The sequence below is a fragment of the Rhinoraja longicauda genome, chromosome 3 (genome assembly GCF_053455715.1).
Source record: "Rhinoraja longicauda isolate Sanriku21f chromosome 3, sRhiLon1.1, whole genome shotgun sequence".
NCBI classification, from domain to species: Eukaryota; Metazoa; Chordata; class Chondrichthyes; order Rajiformes; family Arhynchobatidae; genus Rhinoraja; species Rhinoraja longicauda.
Window position 1 is genome coordinate 99692991 of NC_135955.1, and position 22533 is coordinate 99715523.

General features: G+C 45.7%; 1 protein-coding gene across 4 annotated transcripts in view; it reads left to right on the top strand.

Moving 5' to 3' along the window:
* Window positions 1–22533, top strand: part of lhfpl2a (LHFPL tetraspan subfamily member 2a) — a 205979-nt gene that overhangs the window by 98668 nt on the left and 84778 nt on the right. Inside the window, exon 1 of one of the 4 annotated variants that reach the window (XM_078396749.1) lies at window positions 15652–15716. The exons of the other annotated variants lie outside the window; for them this stretch is intronic. The gene's annotated coding sequence lies outside the window, so the exon portion shown is untranslated. Of the gene's footprint in view, window positions 1–15651; window positions 15717–22533 lie in introns of those variants that run through there. 4 annotated transcript variants of the gene reach the window in all.

A 22533-nucleotide genomic window follows, 5' to 3' on the forward strand; every position in this document is an offset into this window, starting at 1 on the left:
TGATCAGCCATGATCATATTGAATGGCGTTGCTGGCTCGAAGGGTCGAATGGCCTACTCCTGCACCTATTTTTCTGTTTTTATGTTTCTAGTGTTTAGTCAGAGGGTGGTGAATCTGTGGAATGCATTGCACCAGAAGGCTGTGGAAGCCAAGTCGATGAATTAGCAGAATTAGGCCATTCGCCCCATCAAGTCTACTCCGCCATTCAATCATGGCTGATCTATCTCTCCCTCCTAAACCCATTCTCCTGCCTTCTCCCCATAACCTCTGACACCTTTACTAATCAAGAATCCATCCATCTCTGCCTTAAATATATCAATTGACTTGGCCCCCACAGCCTTCTGTGGCAAATAATTCCACAGATTCACCACCCTCTGACTAAAGAAATTCTTTCTCATCTCCTTCCTAAAGGAATGCCCTTTAAATCCTGAGGCTATGTCCTCTAGTCCTAGACTCTCCCGCTAGTGGAAACATCTTCTCCACATCCACTCTCAACCAGGCCTTTCACTATTCGGTACGTCTCAATGAGGTCCCCCACCTCATTCTTCTGAACTCCAGCGAGTACAGGCCCAGTGCCGTCAAACGCTCATCATCAGTTAATGTTTTGACGCCATTTACAAGAGAAACAGCCTGAAGAAACAGCCGGGCCCACCTGCTGTAAGTACTGGAGTGCCCCTGATCCAGTTAAACCCAGGTAGGCCCCAGGCTGCTGCAGGCCCATGACCCAACGCCGCTCTCCTCGCCCGAATGCCGCCTCTATGTCCCTGGGTGCAGGTGCTGGTTACAATACCCCAGTCCCTCTCCCACCAGCCCACTCCTCACGTCCGTCGTCACCAGCAGCTCCCTCCTCCTCAACGGTCTTCAGGGATTCCGAGCTTCCCCTCGTAGACAGCGGCCTACTGGTGTTGCAACAATCTTTTCTCTCTGTGGGGGCAGCACGGTGGTGCAGCGGTAGATTTGCTGCCTTATAGCGCCGGAGACCCGGGTTCGATCCCGACTACAGGTGCTGTCCGTACGGAGTTTGTACGTTCTCCCCGGGACCGCGTGGGTTTACTCCGAGATCTTCGGTTTCCTCCCACGCTCCAAAGACGTACAGGTTTGTAGGTTAATTGGCTAGGTATAAATGTAAATTGTCCCGAGTTAGTGTAGGATAGTGTCAATGTGCAGGGATCGGCTGGTCAGTGCGGACTCGGTGGACCAAAGGGCCTGTAATCTGCGCAGTATCGCTAAACTAAACTAAAAACTATTACATAAGATAAAAGACACAAAAGGCTGGAGTAACTCAGCAGGACAGGCAGCATCTCTGGAGAGAAGAAATGGGTGACGTTTCGGGTCGAGACCCTTGTTCAGATTGGTTTGGGATAAGGGAAACGAGAGATATAGACGGTGATGTGGAGAGATAAAGAACAATGAATGAAAGATAAGCAAAAAAGTTACGATGATAAAGGAAACTGGCCATTTGTCGGGTGAAAATGAGAAACGACTTGGGTGGGAGAGAGATAGAGAGAGAGAGAATGCCGGGGCTACCTGAAGCGAGTGAAGTCAATATTCATACCACGGGCCGTAAGTTATTGCAACAAGCCTAAACTTGATAAACCGTTTTGTGCAGGACGCCATGGTGATATTATCCACAATTACCGCTGAGAATGTTATTTTATGTTGAAAGGTCAGTTCACATCAGCTACTTATAGTCCGTGACTTCCGTTCTTTTGTCCAGGTGGTGTAAACTACACCTGTCGTTTTGTATCACCATAAACCAGCAGTTAGTTGCAGCTGATCCTCAATGTTTCCTTGAAGAAAGTCGGGAGTTCAGCAAGGCCAGCAGCATAATCACGGACGAGTCTCACCCTGGCCACTCCCTCTTCCCCCCCTCTCCCATCGGCCTAAAAGTATGGAAGTCTAGATTCAGGGACAATTTCTTCCCAGCTGTTATCAGGCAACTGAATCATCCTACCACAACCAGAGAGCAGTGCTGAACTGTGTAGGAAGGAACTGCAGATGTTGGTTTAAACCGAAGATAGACACAAAGAAGCTGGAGTAACTCAGCGGGACAGGCAGCATCTCTGGAGAGAAGGAATGGGTGACGTTTCGGGTCAAGACCCTTCTTCAGTGCTGAACTACTATCTACCTTATTGCATTGGTGACCCTCGGACTATCTTTGATTGGATTAACTTCTCTGTATTAACTTTATTTATATGCTGTAACTAATTCTTTTTTGTGCACAATCCGCAGGCATTGCTACTTTCATTTCACTGCACATCGTGTATGCGCATGTGACAAATAAACTTGACTTGACTTGACTTTGCTGTCTTTACCTTGCACTAAACATTATTCCCTTATCATGTATCTGCACACTGTAAGCGACTCGATTGTGATCATGTAGTGTCTTTCCACTGACTGGTTAGCATGCAACGAAAGCTTTCCACTGTACCTCGGTACACGTGACAATAAACTAAACTCAACTGACGTGGGACAATTTTAATGTTTTGGTCCTCTTGCCTCCATCTCCCCACCGCTGCCAGTGAACCGGCTGAAACTCTATTTGCCATCGTTCCCCTTCCTTTTCTGCCACATCCACATTTCCTGCAGAGGGTTTCCACACAAATGATACAATCACTTGGCCACCCTTTCCTAGACAAACAGCCAATTATTTTCATCACCCCGAAAGGAGGCTCTCAAGACGGATTTGACAAATCCGTTCAAGTGCTGAAACATAATACAGCGTGCAAATTAAATGAGTTAACTGCATGACCTGCAAACTTCAGCTTGAAGCTGCCAGGGTTGTTTTGAAAGTTTTTTGAATTTGGGTATCTTTGGAAGGTCAGATTGAGTAAAGCACAAAGTGCTGGAGAAACTGGGGTGGCACAACGACTCAGCAGTGCTGAACTACTATCTACCTCATTGTTGACCCTCGGACTATCTTTAATTGGACTTTACTGGCTTGATCTTGCACTAAATATTATTCCCTTATCATGTATCTTTAGATTTAGATATATTTTTTTTAGATTTAGAGATACAGCGCGGAAACAGGCCCTTCGGCCCACCGGGTCCGCGCCGCCCAGCGATCCCCGCACATTAACACTATCCTACACACACTAGGGACAATTTTTACATTTACCCAGTCAATTAACCTGCATACATGTACGTCTTTGGAGTGTGGGAGGAAACTGAAGATCTCGGAGAAAACCCACGCAGGTCACGGGGAGAACGTACAAACTCCGTACAGACGGCGCCCGTAGTCAGGATCGAACCCGAGTCTCCGGCGCTGCATTCGCTGTAAGGCAGCAACTCTACCGCTGCGCCACCGTGCCGCCCACTGTGAATGGCTCGATTGTAATCATGTATTGTCTTTCTGCTGACTGGTTAGAAAGCAGCAAATGCTTTTCACTGTAGCTGACACGTGACAATAAACGTAACTGAACTAGAGCTGCTGCCTCACAGCGCCAGAGACATGGGTTCGATCTTAACCACAAGTGCTGTCTGTGCAGAGTTTACACGTTTTCTTTGCGACCTTGTGGGTTTTCATCAGGTGCTCCGGTTTCCTCCCACATCCAAGTCTGTAGGTTTAATTGGCCTTTGTAGTTTGCGCCCCCTAGTGTGTGGGGAGTAGATAAGTAAATGGGATAACATAGAACTTGTGTGAATGGCTGATCGATGGTCAGCGTGAACTCAGAGGGCTGAAGGGCCTGCTTCCTCACTGAATCTCTAAATCAAACTGAACTCAGCGGGTCAGGCAGCATCGGAGAAGGGAATGGACAGGAATATTCTGCATCCTGTTCTTCCACTTTGCTCTACCTATTGTACGGATTTAACTTGACATGATTGTCTGTATGTATAATGTTACCTGATCTGAGAGGATCGTAAGCAAACAGAAAGCTTTTCACTGTATCTGGTATATGTGACAATAATAAACTTAAACCTTAACCTAAGTCGACATTACGGGTCGGGACCTTTTTTACAGAATGATTGTAGGAATAGGTGACGATTTGGGCCGAGACCCTTCTTCAGGGTCAATCTGAAGAACTTCAGACAGTCTGAAGAAAAGTCTTGACCCGAAACGTCACCCATTCCTTTTCTCCAGAGATGCTGCCTGACCCGCAGAGTTACTCCAGGTCTTTATAAGAAAATAACTGCAGATGCTGGTACAATATATCGATTTATTCACAAAATGCTGGAGTAACTCAGCAGGTCAGGCAGCATCTCAGGAGAGAAGGAATGGGTGACGTTTCGGGTCGAGACCCTTCTTCAGTCTGAAGGGTCTCGACCCGAAACGTCACCCATTCCTTCTCTCCCGAGATGCTGCCTGACCTGCTGAGTTACTCCAGCATTTTGTGAATAAACCGATATACTCCAGGTCTTTGGTGTCTATCTCCGGTTTAAACCGGCATCTGCAGTTCCTTCCTATTCACAGGGTCAGTATGGGAATGGAGAGGGGTGTTAAAATAGTAAGCAACCGGGATTTCCAGCAGGCCTCGACGGACCGAACGCAAGCGTTTGGTGAAACGGTCACCTCGTCTACGCTCGGTCTCGCCGATGTAAAGGAGGCCGCATCGGGAGCACGGGATGCGGTCGATGAGGTTCGCGGAGATGCATGTGAACCCGTGTCTCAGCTGGGAGGAGTGCTGTGGTCCCTGGATGGAGAGGAAGGAGCAGGTGTAGGGAACAGGTGCTGCATCTCCTGTGGTTGCAGGGGAAAGTACCTGGGCAGGGTGCGGCGTTTGTTTGGAAACAGATGAATGAGGCCAGGAGTTGCAGAGACTAGTCTGTGATTGCTTGGTTTCGGTCCTATTTGAGATTTTAAAATGAAGCATGAGCACCAAATTAAGTTGATCAGATCACCTTTTTTTTTACTCGTTTGCCACCAAAGTATTTATGCAGAATCCAGACTCGTGTTATAAATGTCATCCCAGGGAACAAAACTCCAATGCCTCGCTCAACACCTGCGCTCGGTCCGCATTGACCAAACTGATCTCCCGGAGGCCGAGCACTTCAACTCCACCTCCCATTCCCAGTCTGACCTTTCTGTCATGGGCCTCCTCCAGTGCCATAGTGAGGCCCACCGGAAATTGGAGGAACAGCACCTCATATTTCGCCTGGGCACTTTGCAGCCCAGTGGTATGAACATCGACTTCTCCAACTTTAGATAGTTCCTCTGTCCCTCTCTTCCCCTCCCCCTTCCCAGTTCTCCCTCTATCTTCCTGTCTCCACCTATATCCTTCCTTTGTCCCGCCCCCCTGACATCAGTCTGAAGAAGGGTCTCGACCCGAAACGTCACCCATTCCTTCTCTCCCGAGATGCTGCCTGACCTGCTGAGTTACTCCAGGATTTTGTGAATAAATACCTTCGATTTGTACCAGCATCTGCAGTTATTTTCTTATAAAACTCCAATGGAGAGCTGCAACGATCATTCTCTCTCTAACTTCCATTTCCCGTACCAATATAATCCATACCAGACATACTTAAACATTCCACTGCTATTAAAAATTAACACTTCCAATAAGCACCACTGCCAAGAGGATTTACGAGGATGTTGCCGGGGCCAGAGGGGCTGAGCTGCAGGGGGAGGTTGGGCAGGCGAGGACTTTCTTCCTTAGAGCGCAGGAGGCTGAGGGGCGATCTTATAGTGATGTATAAATTCGTGGGAGGAATAGATAGGGTGAATGCACAGATTCTTTTACCCAGAGTAGGGGAATCACAAACTAGAGGGCAGAGGTTTAAGGCAAGAGTGGAAATGTTTAGTAGGAACCTGAGGGGCAACTTTTTCACACAGAGGGTGGTGAGTGTATGGAACGAGTTGCCAGAGGAAATGGTTGCGGCAGGTACTAGAACAGCATTTAAAAGACATTTGGGCAGGTACATGGGCAGGAAAGGTATATGGGCCAAATGCAGGCAAAAGGAATTAGTTTAGTTGGGGCATCTTGGTCAGCATGGATGAGTTGGGCCAAAGGGCCTGTTTCTGACTCTTAAAATTACGAAATTAAAAAATCAGATTGAACCATAACCAATAAAATGTTTAAATTGAATGACAATTTAAATGCAATATAATTTAACTGAAATAGTATTTCCTTCTTGCAGCTATTGCTCTCTCTTAAAATCCACCTAGTCCCTGGATGTGTCAGGCAGGCACCTGATTTCAATGCGTAGGAAGGAACTGCAGATGCTGGCTTAAATCAAAGATAGCCACAAAATGCTGGAGTAACTCAGCGGGACAGGCATTCCTTCTCTCCAGAGTTCCACCAGCATTTTGTGTCTCACTGATTTCAATGGTTCAATTGAAGACAGACACAAAATGCTGGAAGCTGGAGTAACTCAGTGGGTCAGGCAGCATCTCAGGAGGGAAGGAATGGGTGACGGTTCGGGTCGAGACCCTTCTTCGGACTGATGTGAGGGGAGGGTGGCGGGACAAAGATGACGGAGTCAGGGGGCATGGGGAGAAGGCAGGAACGGGGTAATGATTGAGAATGATCAGCCATGATCACATTGAATGGTGGTGCTGGCTCGAAGGGCCGAATGGCCTACTCCTGCACCTATTGTCTATTGTCTATTGATTGTCACATGTATCTGGGTACAGTGAATTTATTTTTGTAGTTCAGTCAAAATCTTACTATACATGAGCACGATCATATTTAAGTACAAGAGTGTAAGCATAGTAGATTACACTGAGTTAGTGCACAATTCCTATTGTGGCTGCTGGAAAATGGTGGAGGATGTGCCTTAATGCTGGCCTTATGAACATACCAGGACTCGAGTACAATGGGCTTCACGGTGCCATCTTCCCCTCACCAACTCAAAAGCAGTCCTGACCTCCCATCTGCTTCATCGGAGACCCTCGGTCTAACTTTAATCAGTCTTTACTGGCCTTTATCTTGCACTAAACGTTATACCTCTTTATCCTGTCTATGTACACTGTGGACGGCTCGATTGTAATCATGTATTGTCTTTCCGCTGACTGGTTGGCACGCAACAAAAGCTTTTCACTGTACCTCGGTACACGTGACAATAATAAACTAAACTAGACTAGACTTGTGCAGAAACGTTTGTATTTTTGATGACTTAATATAAAACATGACTCCGGATTTCGACAAAACTCAGGGAGTCCAAATATGTTTTTTTAAATCAGTGTTTAGTTTAGATTAGAGATACAGGCCCTTTAGCCTACTGAGTCCGCACTGACCAGTGATCACTAACATTATCCTACACACTAGAGACAATTTACAATTTTATAAAGCCAATTAATCTACAAACCTGCTTGTCTTTGGAAAGAGGGAGCACCCGGAGAAAACCCACGAGGTCACAGGGAGAACGTACAAACTGTGTACAGACAGCACCCGTGGTCAGGATGGAACCCAGACCTCTGGCGCTGTAAGGCAGTAACTCTACCACTGTGCTACCGTGCTCCCCCCCCCCCCCCCCCCCCCCCCCAGTGAATGGTTAATAATATCCAGGCTGTAGACTGACATTTGAAGCATTTAGAACAAGGCATTGAAAGAGAGGGAAACATGATGCTTCCAAGATGGCGCCCAACCCAGGCGACTATTTGCGATGCTTGCTAGCAGCCACAGAGGCAGATCTACAATCACATATTACAATCACTCCACACTTTGAAATCTCTACTCCTGCAGCAACATTTCATACTTTAACCCTGATATTCCCTTATCCTGTATCTGCACACTGTGAATGACTCGATTGTAATCATGTATTGTCTTTCCGCTGGCTGGTTGGCACGCAACAAAAGCTTTTCACTGTACCTCGGTACGCGTGACAATAAACTGAATTGAACTGAACAGAACATTGAGAATTTAACATGCGATGAAAGAGCTGCATCAGTGGTTGGCTGGTCTGAGTTCTGATATTAAATAGGTTGCTAAAAGGTGGCCAGGTGGAGGTGATATCTATTTTGGTTTAAACAGGAAAGAGTGATACCTGTTTGTTCGTTCAGTGTGGTTGTGTGTAAGGTTTTCTCATTAGCTGATACATTCACATTGGAAACTGTTGTGCTATTAAAAACAAAATCAACTCTCCGGATGTTCAATCTAATGACTCACAGAAAGGTTCCCCTTCATTGTAAAGAAACTTAACATCTCAAGGGACCACAGGCGCAGAGTTGAGTTGAGTTTGAGTTTATTGTCTTGTGAAAAGCTATTTCTTCACAGACAGCACCTGTGGTTAGGATCGAACCCAGGTCTCCGGCGCTGTGAGGCAGCAACCCTAGCTTGGTTTTGTTTATTGCCACGTGTAACGAGGTACAGTGAAAAGCTTTTTGTTGCGTGCTATCCAGTCAGTGGAAAACCAACACATGATTACAATCGAGCCATTCGCAATGTACAGATACATGATAAAGGAATAACGTGAATTACGTTCAGTGCAAGATAAAGTCTGATCAAAGATAGTCCAAGGGTCTCCAATGACTGACAGACTGGCGTGTTTACTGCCTACATAATGCACTGCACCAACTTACCAAGGATACTTCAACATCTCCTAAACCCCATGATAGCTATTGTCTACAAAAGGTAATGGTAGCATGTACCTAAGAACATCATAGACAATAGACAATAGGTGCAGGAGGAGGCCATTCGGCCCTTCAAGCCAGCACCGCCATTCAATGTGATCATGGTTGATCATTCTCAATCAGTACCCCGTTCCTGCCTTCTCCCCATACCCCCTGACTCTGCTATCCTTAAGAGCTCTATCCAGCTCTCTCTTGAATGCATTCAGAGAATTGGCCTCCACTGCCTTCTGAGACAGAGAATTCCACAGATTCACAACTCTCTGACTGAAAAAGTTTTTCCTCATCTCCGTTCTAAATGGCCTACCCCTTATTCTTAAGCCCCTTGTGGCCCCTTGTTCTGGACTCCCCCAACATTGGGAACATGTTTCCTGTCTCTAACGTGTCCAACCCCTTAATAATCTTATTCGTTTCGATAAGATCTCCTCTCATCCTTCTAAATTCCAGTGTATACAAGCCATCCTCCCAACAAGTCCCATCGGGCGGAACGATGGCACAGGGGTAGAGTTGCTGCGTTACATCCCTTGCAGTGTCGGAGACCCGGGTTCCATCACGACTATGGGTACCGTGAAGGGAGTTTGCACATTCTCCACGTGACAGCATGGGTTTTTCCTCAGAGATCTTCGGTTCCTTCCCACACTCCAAAGACGTGCAGATTTGTAGGTTAATTGGCTTAGTATGAGCGTAAATTGCCCCTAGTGTGTGTAGGATAGTGTTAATGTGTGGACTCGGTGGGCCGAAGGGCCAGTTTCCGCGCTGTAACTCTAAACTAAATTATCATCCTTCACCTCTCCTCCGTTCTCACTGGGGTCTCAACTGGGGATGTAATGCTGAGGCTCTATAAGACACTGGTCAGACCACATTTGGGGTATTGTGAGCAGTTTTTGGGCCCCATTTCTGAGGAAGGATGTGCTGGTGTTGGACAGGGTCCAGAGAAGGTTTACGAGAATGATCCCAGGAATGAGTGGGTTAACATATGATGAGCGTTTGTCGGCACTGGGCCTGTACTTCCTGGAGTTTCGAAGGATGAGGGGGGACCTCACTGAAACTTACCGAATAATGAAAGGTCTGGATAGAGTGGATGTGGAGAGGATGTTTCCACTAGTGGGAGACTCTAGGACCAGAGGCCACAGCATCAGGATAAAAAGACGTACCTTTAGAAAAGAGATGAGGAGAAATTTCTTTAGTTAGAGAGTGGTGAATGGAATGATATTGTGTGGAAACAGGCCCTTTGGCCCAACTTGCCCACACCGGCCAACATGTCCCAGCTACACTAGTCCCACCTGCCTGCGCTTGGTCCATATCCCTCCAAACCTGTCCTCTCCATGTACCTGTCTAACTGTTTCTTAAACGATGGAATAGTCCCAGCCTCAACTACCTCCTCTGGCAGCTTGTTCCAAACACCCACCACCCTCTGCGTGAAAAAGTTACCCCTCAGATTTCTATTAAATCTTTCCCCTTCACCATGAACCTGTGGCCTCTGGTCCTCGATTCCCCTACTCTGGGCAAGAGACTCTGTGCATCTACCCGATCTATTCCTCTCATGAATTTGTGGACTTCATTGTCACAGCCGGCTGTGGAGGCCAAGTCAATAGACAATAGATAATAGACAATAGGTGCAGGAGGAGGCCATTTGGCCCTTCGAGCCAGCACCGCCATTCAATGTGATCATGGCTGATCATTCTCAATCAGTACCCCGTTCCTGCCTTCTCCCCATAACCCCTGACTCCGCTATCCATAAGAGCTATATCTAGCTCTCTCTTGAATGCATTCAGAGAATAGGCCTCCACTGCCTTCTGAGGCAGAGAATTCCACAGATTCACAACTCTCTGACTGAAAAAGTTTTTCCTCATCTCCGTTCTAAATGGCCTACCCCTTATTCTACACAACTGTGGCCTAAATGGATTGTTTTAAGGTGGAGATTGACTGATACTTGATTAGTACAAATGTCAGAGGTTATGGGGAGAATGGGGTTGAGAGGGAAAGATAGATCAACCATGACTGAATGGCGGAGTAGACTTGATGGGCTGAATGGCCTGATTCTGCTCCTGGAACTTATGAACTTATGAATCCTGGAACTTTGTGCCCTGTTGTGGGTATTTTCATCGCAACGATTACAGTAATTCATAGGTCAATCTGTGGGTGTGCCTGCATTTGTATATAATGTGCCACTATTGTGAGGGTTACACAGAGGCACTTCATCAGACTGATCTATCTGATCACTATCTGATGAAGGGTCTTGACCTGAAACGTCACCTATTCCTTTTCTCCAGAGATGCTACCTGACCCGCTGAGTTACTCCAGCATTTAGTGTCCATCACTGGAGTCCCCCAACGGGCCAGGCAGCATCTCTGGAGAACAGATCATGCCAAGGTTTCAGGTCGGGACACTTCTTAAGACTCGTTTCATGAAAATGGATGCCCAGTACTCGTCTAGTACCTCTGCCTCCACAACAAAATGTCCTATTTTGATTCGTAATTGCCTACACCCTTCTCGTGACTATCCTTCACTAAGACCTTTTTTGGCTTCTCTTTCATGTTTGTAGGAAAATATAGGCCAGTTAACCAGCACCTGTCATTTTGGAAAATGCTGGGTTCCATTATTAAGGAAGGAATGGTGGGACATTTGGAAAATTATAATCTAATTAAACAAAGTCAAAAGACACGATGAAAGGGAGATTGTTTCTGACAAATTTATTAGAGTTTTTCGAGGATGGACAACAGGGAAACAATAAATGGATTTGGATTTTCAATAGATAGTCATTTGGGTGCAAAGTTAGAGATCACACCATAAAGTGGCATTGGAGGCAACGTGTTAGCATTGGAGCAGCGGTAGAGCACAGTGGCGCAGCGGTAGAGTTGCTGCCTTACAGCGAATGCAGCGCCGGAGACTCAGGTTCGATCCTGACTACGGGCGCCGTCTGTACGGAGTTTGTACGTTCTCCCCGTGACCTGCGTGGGTTTTCTCCGAGATCTGTCAGAGAGTTGTGAATCTGTGGAATTCTCTGTCTCAGCAGGCAGTGGAGGACAATTCTCTGAATGCATTCAAGAGAGAGCTGGATAGAGCTCTTAAGGATAGCGGAGTCAGGGGGTATGGGGAGAAGGCAGGAATGGGGTACTGATTGAGAATGATCAGCCATGATCACATTGAATGGCAGTGCTGGCTCGAAGGGCCGAATGGCCTCCTCCTGCACCTATTGTCTATTGTCTATCTTCGGTTTCCTCCCACACTCCAAAGACGTACAGGTATGTAGGTTAAGTGGCTGGGTTAATTAAATGTAAAAATTGGCCCTAGTGTATGTAGGATAGTGTTAATGTGCGGGGATCGTTGGGCGGCGCGGACCCGGTGGGCCGAAGGGCCTGTTTCCACGCTGTATCTCTAAAATCTAAAAAAAAAGCATGTATGAAGGATTGGTTAAATCACATAAGACAAAGTTAGGAGAAATGGAGCATTTATAAGACTTAACTCAAGATGCCACAAGATGAGTTTCATTCCTTTCTATCTATAGTAATGACAAGGATGAAGGGACTGAGCGTTCTGGCTAATAATGTCAAGGAAGGTAGGGAGGCAAGTTTAAATTAGTTTATTATTGTGGTCAAGTGTACCGAGGTACTCCAGCATATCAAAGGACAACAGAAGGTAGCAAAAAGGGCAATACAGGCTGAAAAGATGAGGTACGAAGCGAAGCTGGCCAAGAATATAAAGAAGGACAGTAAAAGCTTCTTTAGGTATGTTGAGAAAAAGATTAGTAAAGACAAATGTGGGTCCCTTGAAGGCAGAAACGGGTGAAATTATTATGGGTAACAAGGAAATGGCAGAAGAGTTCAACAGGTACTTCGGATCTGACTTCACTAAGGAAGACACAAACAATCTCCCAGATGTACTAGTGGACAGATGATCTAGGGAGACAGAGGAACTGAAAGAAATTTGTATTAGGCGATAAATAGTATTGGGTAGACAGATGGGACTGAAGGCTGATAAGTCCCCAGGGCCTGATGGTCTGCATCCCAGAGTATTGAAGGAGGTGGCTGAAGAAATCGTGGACACATTGGTGATCATTTTCCAATGTTCAATAGATTCCGGATCAGTTCCTGTGGATTGGAGGGTAGCTAATGTTATCCCACTTTTCAAGAAAGGAGCGAGAGAGAAAACGGGGAATTATAGACCAGTTAGCCTGACATCGGTAGTGGGGAAGATGCTGGAGTCAATTATTAAAGAGGTAATAACGGCACATTTGGATAGCAGTAAAAGGATTGGTCCAAGTCAGCATGGATTTATGAAGGGGAAATCATGCTTGAGTAATCTTCTGGAATTTTTTGAGGATGTGACAAGTAAACTGGATGAAAGAGAGCCAGTGGATGTAGCGTATCTAGACTTTTAGAAAGCCTTTAATAAGGTACCACACGAGAAGTTGGTGAGAAAAATTAGAGCACATGGTATTGGGGGGTAGTGTATTGACATGGATAGAGAATTGGTTGGCAGACAGGAAGCAAAGAGTAGAAATAAACGTGTCCTTTTCAGAATGGCAGGCAGTGGCGAGTGGAGTGCCGCAAGGCTCGGTGCTGGGGCCGCAACTGTTACAATATATATTAATGATTTGGATGATGGAATTGGAAGTAACACTAGCAAGTTTGCAGATGACACAAAGCTGGGTGGCAGTGTGAACTGCGAAGAGGATGTTAGGAGGCTGCAGGATGACTTGGACAAGTTGAGTGAGTGGGCAGATGCATGGCAGATGCAGTATAATGTAGATAAATGTGAGGTTATCCACTTTGGCGGCAAAAATGAGGAAGCAGATTATTATCTCAATGGTGTCAGATTAGGTAAAGGGGAAGTCCAACGAGACCTTGGTGTTCTTGTATACCAGTCACTCAAAGTAAGCATGCAGGTACAGCAGGCAGTGAAGAAAGCTAATGGCATGTTGGCCTTCATAACGAGAGAAATTGAGTACAGGAGCAAAGAAGTCTTTCTATAGTTGTATAGGACCCTAGTGAGACCACAACTGGAGTATTGTGTGCAGTTTTGGTCTCCTAATTTGAGGAAGGACGTCTTTGCTATTGAGGTAGTGCAGCGTAGGTTCACGAGGTTAATCCCTGGGATGGAGGGACTGTCATATGAGGAAAGATTGGAAAGACTAGGCTTGTATTCACTGGAGTTTAGAAGGATAAGAGGGGATCTTTTTGAGGCGTATAAAATCATATAAGGACTAGACAAGCTAGATGCAGAAAAAATGTTCCCAATGTTGGGGGAAGTCCAGAACCAGGGAGGACAGTCTAAGAATAAAGGGAAGGCCATTTAAAACTGAGGTGAGAAGAAACTTTTTCACCCAGAGAGTTGTGAATTTGTGGAATTCTCTGCCACAGAAGGCAGTGGAGGCAAAATCACTGGATGAATTTAAAAGAGAGTTAGATAGAGCTCTAGGGGCTAGTGGAATCAAGGGATATGGGGAGAAGGCAGGCACGGGTTACTGATTGTAGATGATCAGCCATGATCACAATGAATGGTGGTGCTGGCTTGAAGGGCCAAATGGCCTCCTCCTGCACCTATTTTCTATGAGGTACTGTCAAAACCTTTTTTGTTGCGTGCTATCCAGTCTGGGAAAAGACTATACATGATTACAATCAAGCCGTCCACAGTGTACAGATACAGAGAGATATGAAAACCTTGCACAGGGAACTTCTTCAGAAGAAGGGTTCCAACCCAAAACATCACCTATACTTTTTCTCCAGAGATGTTGCCTGACCCGCCCTGTTACTCCAGCAATTTGTTCTGTCTTCGGTATAAACCAGCATCTGCAGTTCCTTCCTACACAGGATGCTAATGTGCAGGTGCGGCCAGTAACTAAGAAGCCAAATGAAATGTTGACTTGGGAGGGTTTGTAGATGTAACATTGGGAAGGGTTTATAGAAATCTATTAAAGCGTACCAACTTTGGCAGAAGGAATAGCAAGCAGACTTTCTCTCTCCCAGCATGTGATTTGAGTGACTTCTCTGACGCAGTAGACGTCAGCAAACTATGAGATGGGACCAAAACCAGCAACACATTGGAAAGATCCTAGGTCAGGAAGCAGAAAGTGGCCACCTTGGCCAAAGCAGTCAATGTCCACATATCAGGCTGTATTTGAGAACAGTGAAACCCTTTACAATATCATGTTTTTGAGAAACAAAGTTAATAAAAATAAAACCTAGTTATTCCCTTGAGTAAATCACACTGCTGCTTTTCAGACATAGAGTCTGAAAATTTTACTTGCTTGCTTTCATAACGTAACTGGTAATTTATTGTATTGTTCATTGTATGTTCACTTGTCGTGTCTTTGAATCAATGTGATCATGGCTGATCATTCTCAATCAGTAGCCCGTTCCTGCCTTCTCCCCGTACCCCCTGACTCTGCTATCCTTAAGAGCTCTATCCAGCTCTCTCTTGAATGCATTCAGAGAATTGGCCTCCACTGCCTTCTGAGGCAGAGAATTCCACAGATTCACAACTCTCTGACTGAAAAAGTTTTTCCTCATCTCCGTTCTAAATGGCCTACCCCTTATTCTTAAAGCTGGGGCATGTTGGCTGGTGTGGGCAAGTTGGGCCAAAGAGCCTGTTTCCACACTGTATCTGTGTGACTCTGTAACACAATGGGTTAAATAAGCATGTCAGCCCATTGCAGTGGAAGGCATCTGCTCCGCTATAAGTACTCAGCCACATTTCACCGTTGCTGTTGAAAGCTGTAGAATCTACTGTAATTGTAACCATAATGTTCCCAGCAGTCTTTCCTGAAATGTAGCCCCATGTGATGTGGTTTCAACTATATAATAAAAAAATTCTGTTTTATGACTGGAATTGCTTATGCAGCACATCGATATGAAGCCAGCGATGATCTCAGTACTGCTGGTAATTCTATACTTCCTGCCTTATAACTCTCTGGTTATTCAGTGTGACAGTTGGTAGATTGCTCTCCCCAGAGTGTGTTTCTAACGGGATTCTGCGTTCTGCTGCTCAACAATGAACATACAGCGGAAAATGGCAATTTAGTTACAAAGTATAAATCAGTGAGAATTGATTGGGGACTCACACAGCACATGAATGGGGAGTCAAGAGTCAAGAGCCTTTTATTGTCATATGTCTCAGATGGAACAATGATATTCTTGCCTGCAGCAGCACAACAGAATGTGTAAACCTAGTGCACTGCAAACTAGATGATAAACGAGGAAAAAAAAAGGTCAGTGTTTGGATATGTACACACACTCACATATACATACATGTACACAATAGATATGTGTCGGAAGGAACTGCAGGTGCTGGGTTAAACCGAAGATAGACAAAAAAAGTGCTGGAGTAACTCGGCAGGACAGGCAGCATCTCTGGATAGAAAGAATGGGTGACGTTTCGGGTCGAGACCCTTCTTCAGCACACGTATACATATACACATACACCACACACGCACATATACATATGCACACACATGTAGATATGTACACATAAAAAGCAGAAAAACAATATTAGTATAAAAAGACAAAATCAATGCCCCCAAGTCTATGTAGCTCAGAGCTTATTGGAGGTTGTAAACATAGAAACATAGAAAATAGGTGCAGGAGTAGGCCATTCGACCTTTCGAGCCTGCACCGCCATTCAATATGATCATGGCTGATCATCCAGCTTAGTAACCTGTACCTGCCTTCTCTCCATACCCCCTGATCCTTTTAGCCACAAGGGCCACATCTAACTCCCTCTTAAATATAGCCAATGAACTGGCCTCAACTACCTTCTGTGGCAGAGAATTCCACAGACTCGCCACTCTCTGTGTGAAGAAATGTTTTCTCATCTCGTAGTGTTTAATAGCCTTGTGGTTGTTGGGAAGAAGCTGCTCCTGAACCTGGACGTTACATTTTTCAGGCTCCTGTATCTTCTTCCCGATGGCAGGAGTGAAATGAGGGCGTTGCCAGGGTGGTGTGGGTCTCTGATGAGGCAGCGACTCCTGCAAATCCCTTCGATGCTCTGACATTCGGAGCACATACTGCTGTGGCAACATGGTGTATGTGGCCAACGAAAGGAAAAACAGCAGGAACATAACATTTCTGGAAGCAGTCCCCTCTACCCACTGAAACATTGGACTTTGTCTTTGGATCTGGTGCACTGTCACGCTGAGAACTATATCCTCCACTCTGTATCTTCTTCCCTTGCTCTCTCCATTGTAGTTGAGTTTGCCTTGATTGTATTTCTGCATGATATAGCTGATCTTTTTTGGATAGCATGCAAACCAAAGCTTTGCACTGTAGCACAGTACACATAACAACAATACAATACAATACAATATATCTTTATTGTCATTGTACCCAGGGGTACAACGAGATTGGGAATGCGCCTCCCATACGATGCAATAATTTAAGTAATTAACAGCAACCCAACGAAACGAAACAATTGTAACAGTTTTTAGACAGGGTAAAGTGCAAGTTGATCTATGCGTTGTGGCCATCCGGCTCAGCAGGACCGATTCATAGCAGCTATGGCCCTGGGGATGAAGCTGTTCCTGAGTCTGGAGGTGCGGGCGTAGAAGGCCTTGTATCGTCTGCCCGATAGAAGGAGTTCGAACAGACTGTTGCAGGGGTGTGAAGAGTCTTTGTGGATGCTGGTGGCTTTTCTGAGGCATCGTGTGTTGTAGATAAACTTAAACCTACACAACTACCATGGAATTGCTTTCGAAATGCGTATTTTTGCACTACTGACAATAAACTGTTAACTACATCTGACAATATACTCGACTTGACGCTTCCCCTCGTCTGAAGTGGGTGTAAATGGGTCTTTGGGAGAGTCGGCCTTGGTCAGGATGCCTGTCAGTAATCTCTCTTGTGTTTGTCATGCTGTCTTTCACTGTAGCTGGCGGGTGCTAAATCATCATCAGTCTCTGAAATTTGGGTCTAAATGTTATTTTCTTGATTGCCTAGGCCTTGAAATGAAAATAATGTTGCTGACTATTAAATGACTTCCCCTTCAAATGAGTCTTAATGATGCTAGCTTTGTGATCAGTGACCAACAGGGAGATGTAGAGAAACATACATTTTTAAATAGGAGGCCATTAGTGATTGATGCACCACTTTTAACATCATGTTGAAATTTAGGCTTGTTCATGTTTGAGGGTGAATTACAGTAATTATTCTCGAAATAAACTTTTTAAAATTGCATAAAAAGCCATTTGTTGCATTTTGGTCATTTAGTTTTAGCTTAGTTTAGAGATACAGCGTGGAAACAGGCCCTTCGACCCATCAAGTCCTCGCCGACCAGCGATCCCCGCACACTAATACTATCCTACACACACTGGGGACTGGTCAGTGTGGACTCGGTGGGCTGAAGGACCCATTTCCATGCTGTATCTCTAAAGTCTACAGGTTAAGTAAAGTAATAACTAACAGTGAACTGAAGGCCAGACAACTTCTTAAAGAGAAAAGAATGGTTAACGTTTAAGGCTGATGCTCTTTCATCATGCTTACCTAACTTAGAGTCAAACAGTGTGGAAACAGGCCCATCGGCCCACCGTGCCCACAGCGACCAGCATCTGTCTGAAGAAGGGTCTCGACCCGATACGTCACCCATTCCTTCTCTCCAGAGATGCTGCCTGACCCGCTGAGTTACTCCAGCATTTTGTGATACCTTCGATTTGTACCAGCATCTGCAGTTAATTTCCTATACAACATGTCCCAACTTGTTGCGAATGTTCAGCACCTTCTATTTTTTATTCTAGTTTCCAGCGCCCTTCAATATTTTGCCTTTGGTTTGTAAAATATGTAATGCTCCCTTCCCGATCAAAAGACAGAATAATGGGGCGGCACGGTGGCGCAGCGGTAGAGTTACTGCCTTACAGTGAATGCAGCGCCGGAGATCCCGGTTCGATCCCGACTACGGGTGCTGTCTGTACGGAGTTTGTACGTTCTCCCCGTGACCTGCGTGGGTTTTCCCCGAGATCTTCGGTTTCCTCCCACACTCCAAAGACATACAGGTATGTAGGTTAATTGGCTTGGTAAATGTAATAATTGACCCTTGTGGGTATAGGACAGTATTAATGTGCGGGTATCGCTGGTTGGCGAGGACCCAGTGGGCCGAAAGGGCCTGTTTCCGCGCTGTATCTCTAAACTAAAAAAATAATCTTCTAGTTTAAAATGTTTACAGGTGGTAAAAATTATGTGAAGCATTAGCACTCTATAATACATAGAACAGTAGACCAGCTAAATGAGAACCAGAATTAGAACTCCAATGAGTATATAAACTTTTCAGACAAACATATTTCCTACAAATGTTTGGAAGTATGCAATCTCTCTCAGGCTCTTTCAGAGTCTTTTGCCAGAAACATGAGCAAATGCAGCACTGTACGACAGACTATTAATGAATGATATTGTCTTTTGATGTGAAGGTAGACATTTTGAAGATTTGACCTCAACATGCATGCATCATAGATATATACAAAATGCTGGTGTAACTCAGCAGGTCAGGCAGCATCTGTGGAGAAAAGGAATAGGTGACTATTTGGGTCGCAACCATACGTGTTGCGACTCGATACGTCACCTACTCAGAGTCAAACAGCGTAGATACAGGCAGGGCCGTCTTAACGCATGGGCCTGATGGGCACTTGCCCGGGGGCCCACGAGCATAGGGGCCCCATGCTGATCTGTGTATGTTAAGTGACTTGCAATAAATAAATACTACTTTAAAAATGTAGGTTCAATAAGTGCTTTTTTCACAACATTTTCGGTCACTAAATGCTTCTCACAGCGATCTGTAAGTGCTTTTCGCAACAATGTAGCACCCTAAGTCCATCGCTAAGTGCTTTTCGGTAAGTGCTTTTCGCCGGCATGAGGGGGGGGGGGGCTGGTGGGGAAAGGGGGGTGGGGGAGAGTAACGGTAGGGGCCCTAGTACACTGCTTTGCCCGGGGGCCTGTAATGCTGTAAAAACGGCCCTGGATACAGGCCCTTTGGCCCAATGTGCCCACACTGACCAACATGTCCCATCCACCCTCGTCACACCTGCCCACATTTGCCCATATCCTTCTAAACCTGTCCTATCATGTATCTGTCTGAATGTTTCTTAAACGTTGTGATCGTACCTGCCTCAACTGCGTCCTCCAGCAGCTCATTCCATACACCTACCACCCTTTGTGTACTCCAGAGATGCTGCCTGAGCTCAGTTACTCCAGCATTTTGGGCCTTTCTTTGGTGTAAACAAGCATCTGCAGTTCCTTCCTACACACGCACATCAGACGTTGTTAATGTTTTATGAAGCAAGGTTCATCTCAGTAATCTTTCTAACTATAATTTTCCTTGATGTATGACTACTGTTTAGACACTAGGCTTGTTTTATCGTCAACTTTTAAACATTAACATTACAAATAAAACTCTTCCTGCCATACATTAAAAAAATATATCCATTTGCCTGTTCCTCTTAAACCCACCATTGATCATAGAACATTACAACACAGGAATAGGCCCCTTGGCCCACAATGTCCATGCTGAACATGATGCCAAGACATGTTAATCTCTTCTGCCTGCACATGGTCCACATCCCTCCATTCCCAGCATATTTATTTGCTTATCTAAAAGCTTACATGCCACTATCGTATCTGCCTCAACTACCTCCCCTCCAGGCACCCACTACTTTCTGTGTAAAAAAACAACTTACCCCACACATCTATATCTATATACTAAAACTCTTGTTTGTTTGTTTGTTTGTTCCTGAACTACAGCCAAAATGGTACACGACAGCGCGACAATTTTAGGCCCACCTTACTCACCGTCGTCCCTGTGGTGCTCATGGAAGAAGTTTCATTGAAATCGGTGTTATATTTTTTAAGTTATTCACATTTTAAAGTTTAAATCTATCTCCTAGAGTGCAGCGTAGGTTTACTAGGTTAATTCCCGGAATGGCGGGACTGTCATATGTTGAAAGACTGGAGCGACTAGGCTTGTATACACTGGAATTTAGAAGGATGAGAGGGGATCTTATCGAAACGTATAAGATTATTAAGGGGTTGGACACATTAGAGGCAGGAAACATGTTCCCAATGTTGGGGGAGTCCAGAACCAAGGGCCACAGTTTAAGAATAAGGGGTAGGCCATTTAGAACAGAGATGAGGAACAACTTTTTCAGTCAGAGAGTTGTGAATCTGTGGAATTCTCTGCCTCAGAGGGCAGTGGAGGCCAATTCTCTGAATACATTCAAGAGAGAGCTAGATAGAGCTCTTAAGGATAGCGGAGTCAGGGGGTATGGGGAGAAAGCAGGAACGGGGTACTGATTGAGAATGATCAGCCATGATCACATTGAATGGCGGTGCTGGCTCGAAGGGCCGAATGGCCTTCTCCTGCACCTATTGTCTATTGTCTATTGTCCTAGGGAGGGAGGGAGGGAGGGAGGGAGGGAGGTGGAGGGAGGGGGGGGGTGAGGGAGGGAGGGGGAGGAGGGAGGATAAGGGGGGTTGAGGAGGATGGAATGGGGGGGAGGGGAAGGAGGGGAGGGGAAGGGGAGGGGGGTGAAGGGAGGGGGGAGGTGGAGGGGAGGAGGGAGGGGGGGAGGGGGGGGAGTAGAGGGTGCTGCACCAATGCAGGAGAGGTTTGGGCCCAAAGGGTCCACTTGGTCTAGTCTCCTTTAAACTTGGCCTCTCTCACCTTAAAGCCAGCTATGACACACCAGGCATGATTGAATAGTGCAGTAAACCCGATGGGCCAAATGGCCTAATTCTGCTCCCCACGACTTTAGAGCTTATGAATTTATGGCACTCAATCCCTTGCTGATCCATTTTTCCCGTCAACCCCAATCTCCTGCCTTCCCCCCCTTAACTTTTGCCATCCTTACTTAACAAGAACCTATCAATCTCCACTTTAAAAATGGCCAAAATGTGCAACGGATTCCACAGATTCGCCACCCTCTGGCTAAAGAAATGACAAAACAAACAAACAAAAGCTTTCCACTGTACCTGTGACAATAAACTAGACTGAACTGAACTGACTCCTCGTTTCAATAGACAATAGGTGCAGGAGGAGGCCATTCGGCCCTTCGAGCCAGCACCACCATTCAATGTGATCATGGCTGATCATTCTCAATCAGTACCCCGTTCCTGCCTTCTCCCCTTACCCCCTGACTCCGCTATCCTTAAGAGTTTCAGTTCTAAAGGTCCACCCTTTTATTCTGAGGCTGTGCCGTTTGGTCCCAGACTATCCCATTACTGGAGTCTTCCTTTCCACGTCCACTCTCTGGAGGCCATTCATTATCCAATATACGCTTTGAACCCATAGTTATCACTTTAATCTCTCAGATGATTGTTAAAAAAAACAACATATTTTTTGAATTATCGACGAATGATATATTAGAGGTTCACGAGAAAAGGGAAATAAACCAGGAGTACCTATGAGTTTCTGTCAGAAGGAACTGCAGGCGCTGGTTTAAACTGAAGAGAGACACAAAAAGCTGGAGTAACTCAGCGGGACAGGCAGTTTCGCTGGAGAGAAGGAATGGGTGACGTTTCGGGTTGAGACCCTTCTCGAGACCCTAACCAGGGTTAAGCACATTACATGGTGCAGTGACTGTGGATTCAGTCAGAGTTGAAATTGAGTAAATTCAATCTCAAAGTTAGTGCAGCAATTATAGAAGACGCTGAGACCTAAAAATCTATTTACATTTTATTTCAAAGGATGCAATTTTGGCCACAGATCTTCAATTGGATCTTCTACTGTTGTACGCTTCATGTCTCATAATGTTCTCTAACTTCAAGTAACCCTTGCCTTCCCTCTCTCTCCATCCCTCCCCCATGTGGGCGGCACGGTGGCGCAGCGGTAGAGTTGCTGCCTTACAGCGAATGCAGCGCCGGAGACTCAGGTTCGATCCTGACTACGGGCGCTGTCTGTACGGAGTTTGTACGTTGTCCCCGTGACCTGCGTGGGGTTTTTCCGAGATCTTCGGTTTCCTCCCACACTCCAAAGACGTACAGGTATGTAGGTTAATTGCCTGGGTAACATGTAAAAATTGTCCCTGGTGTGCGTAGGATAGTGTTAATGTG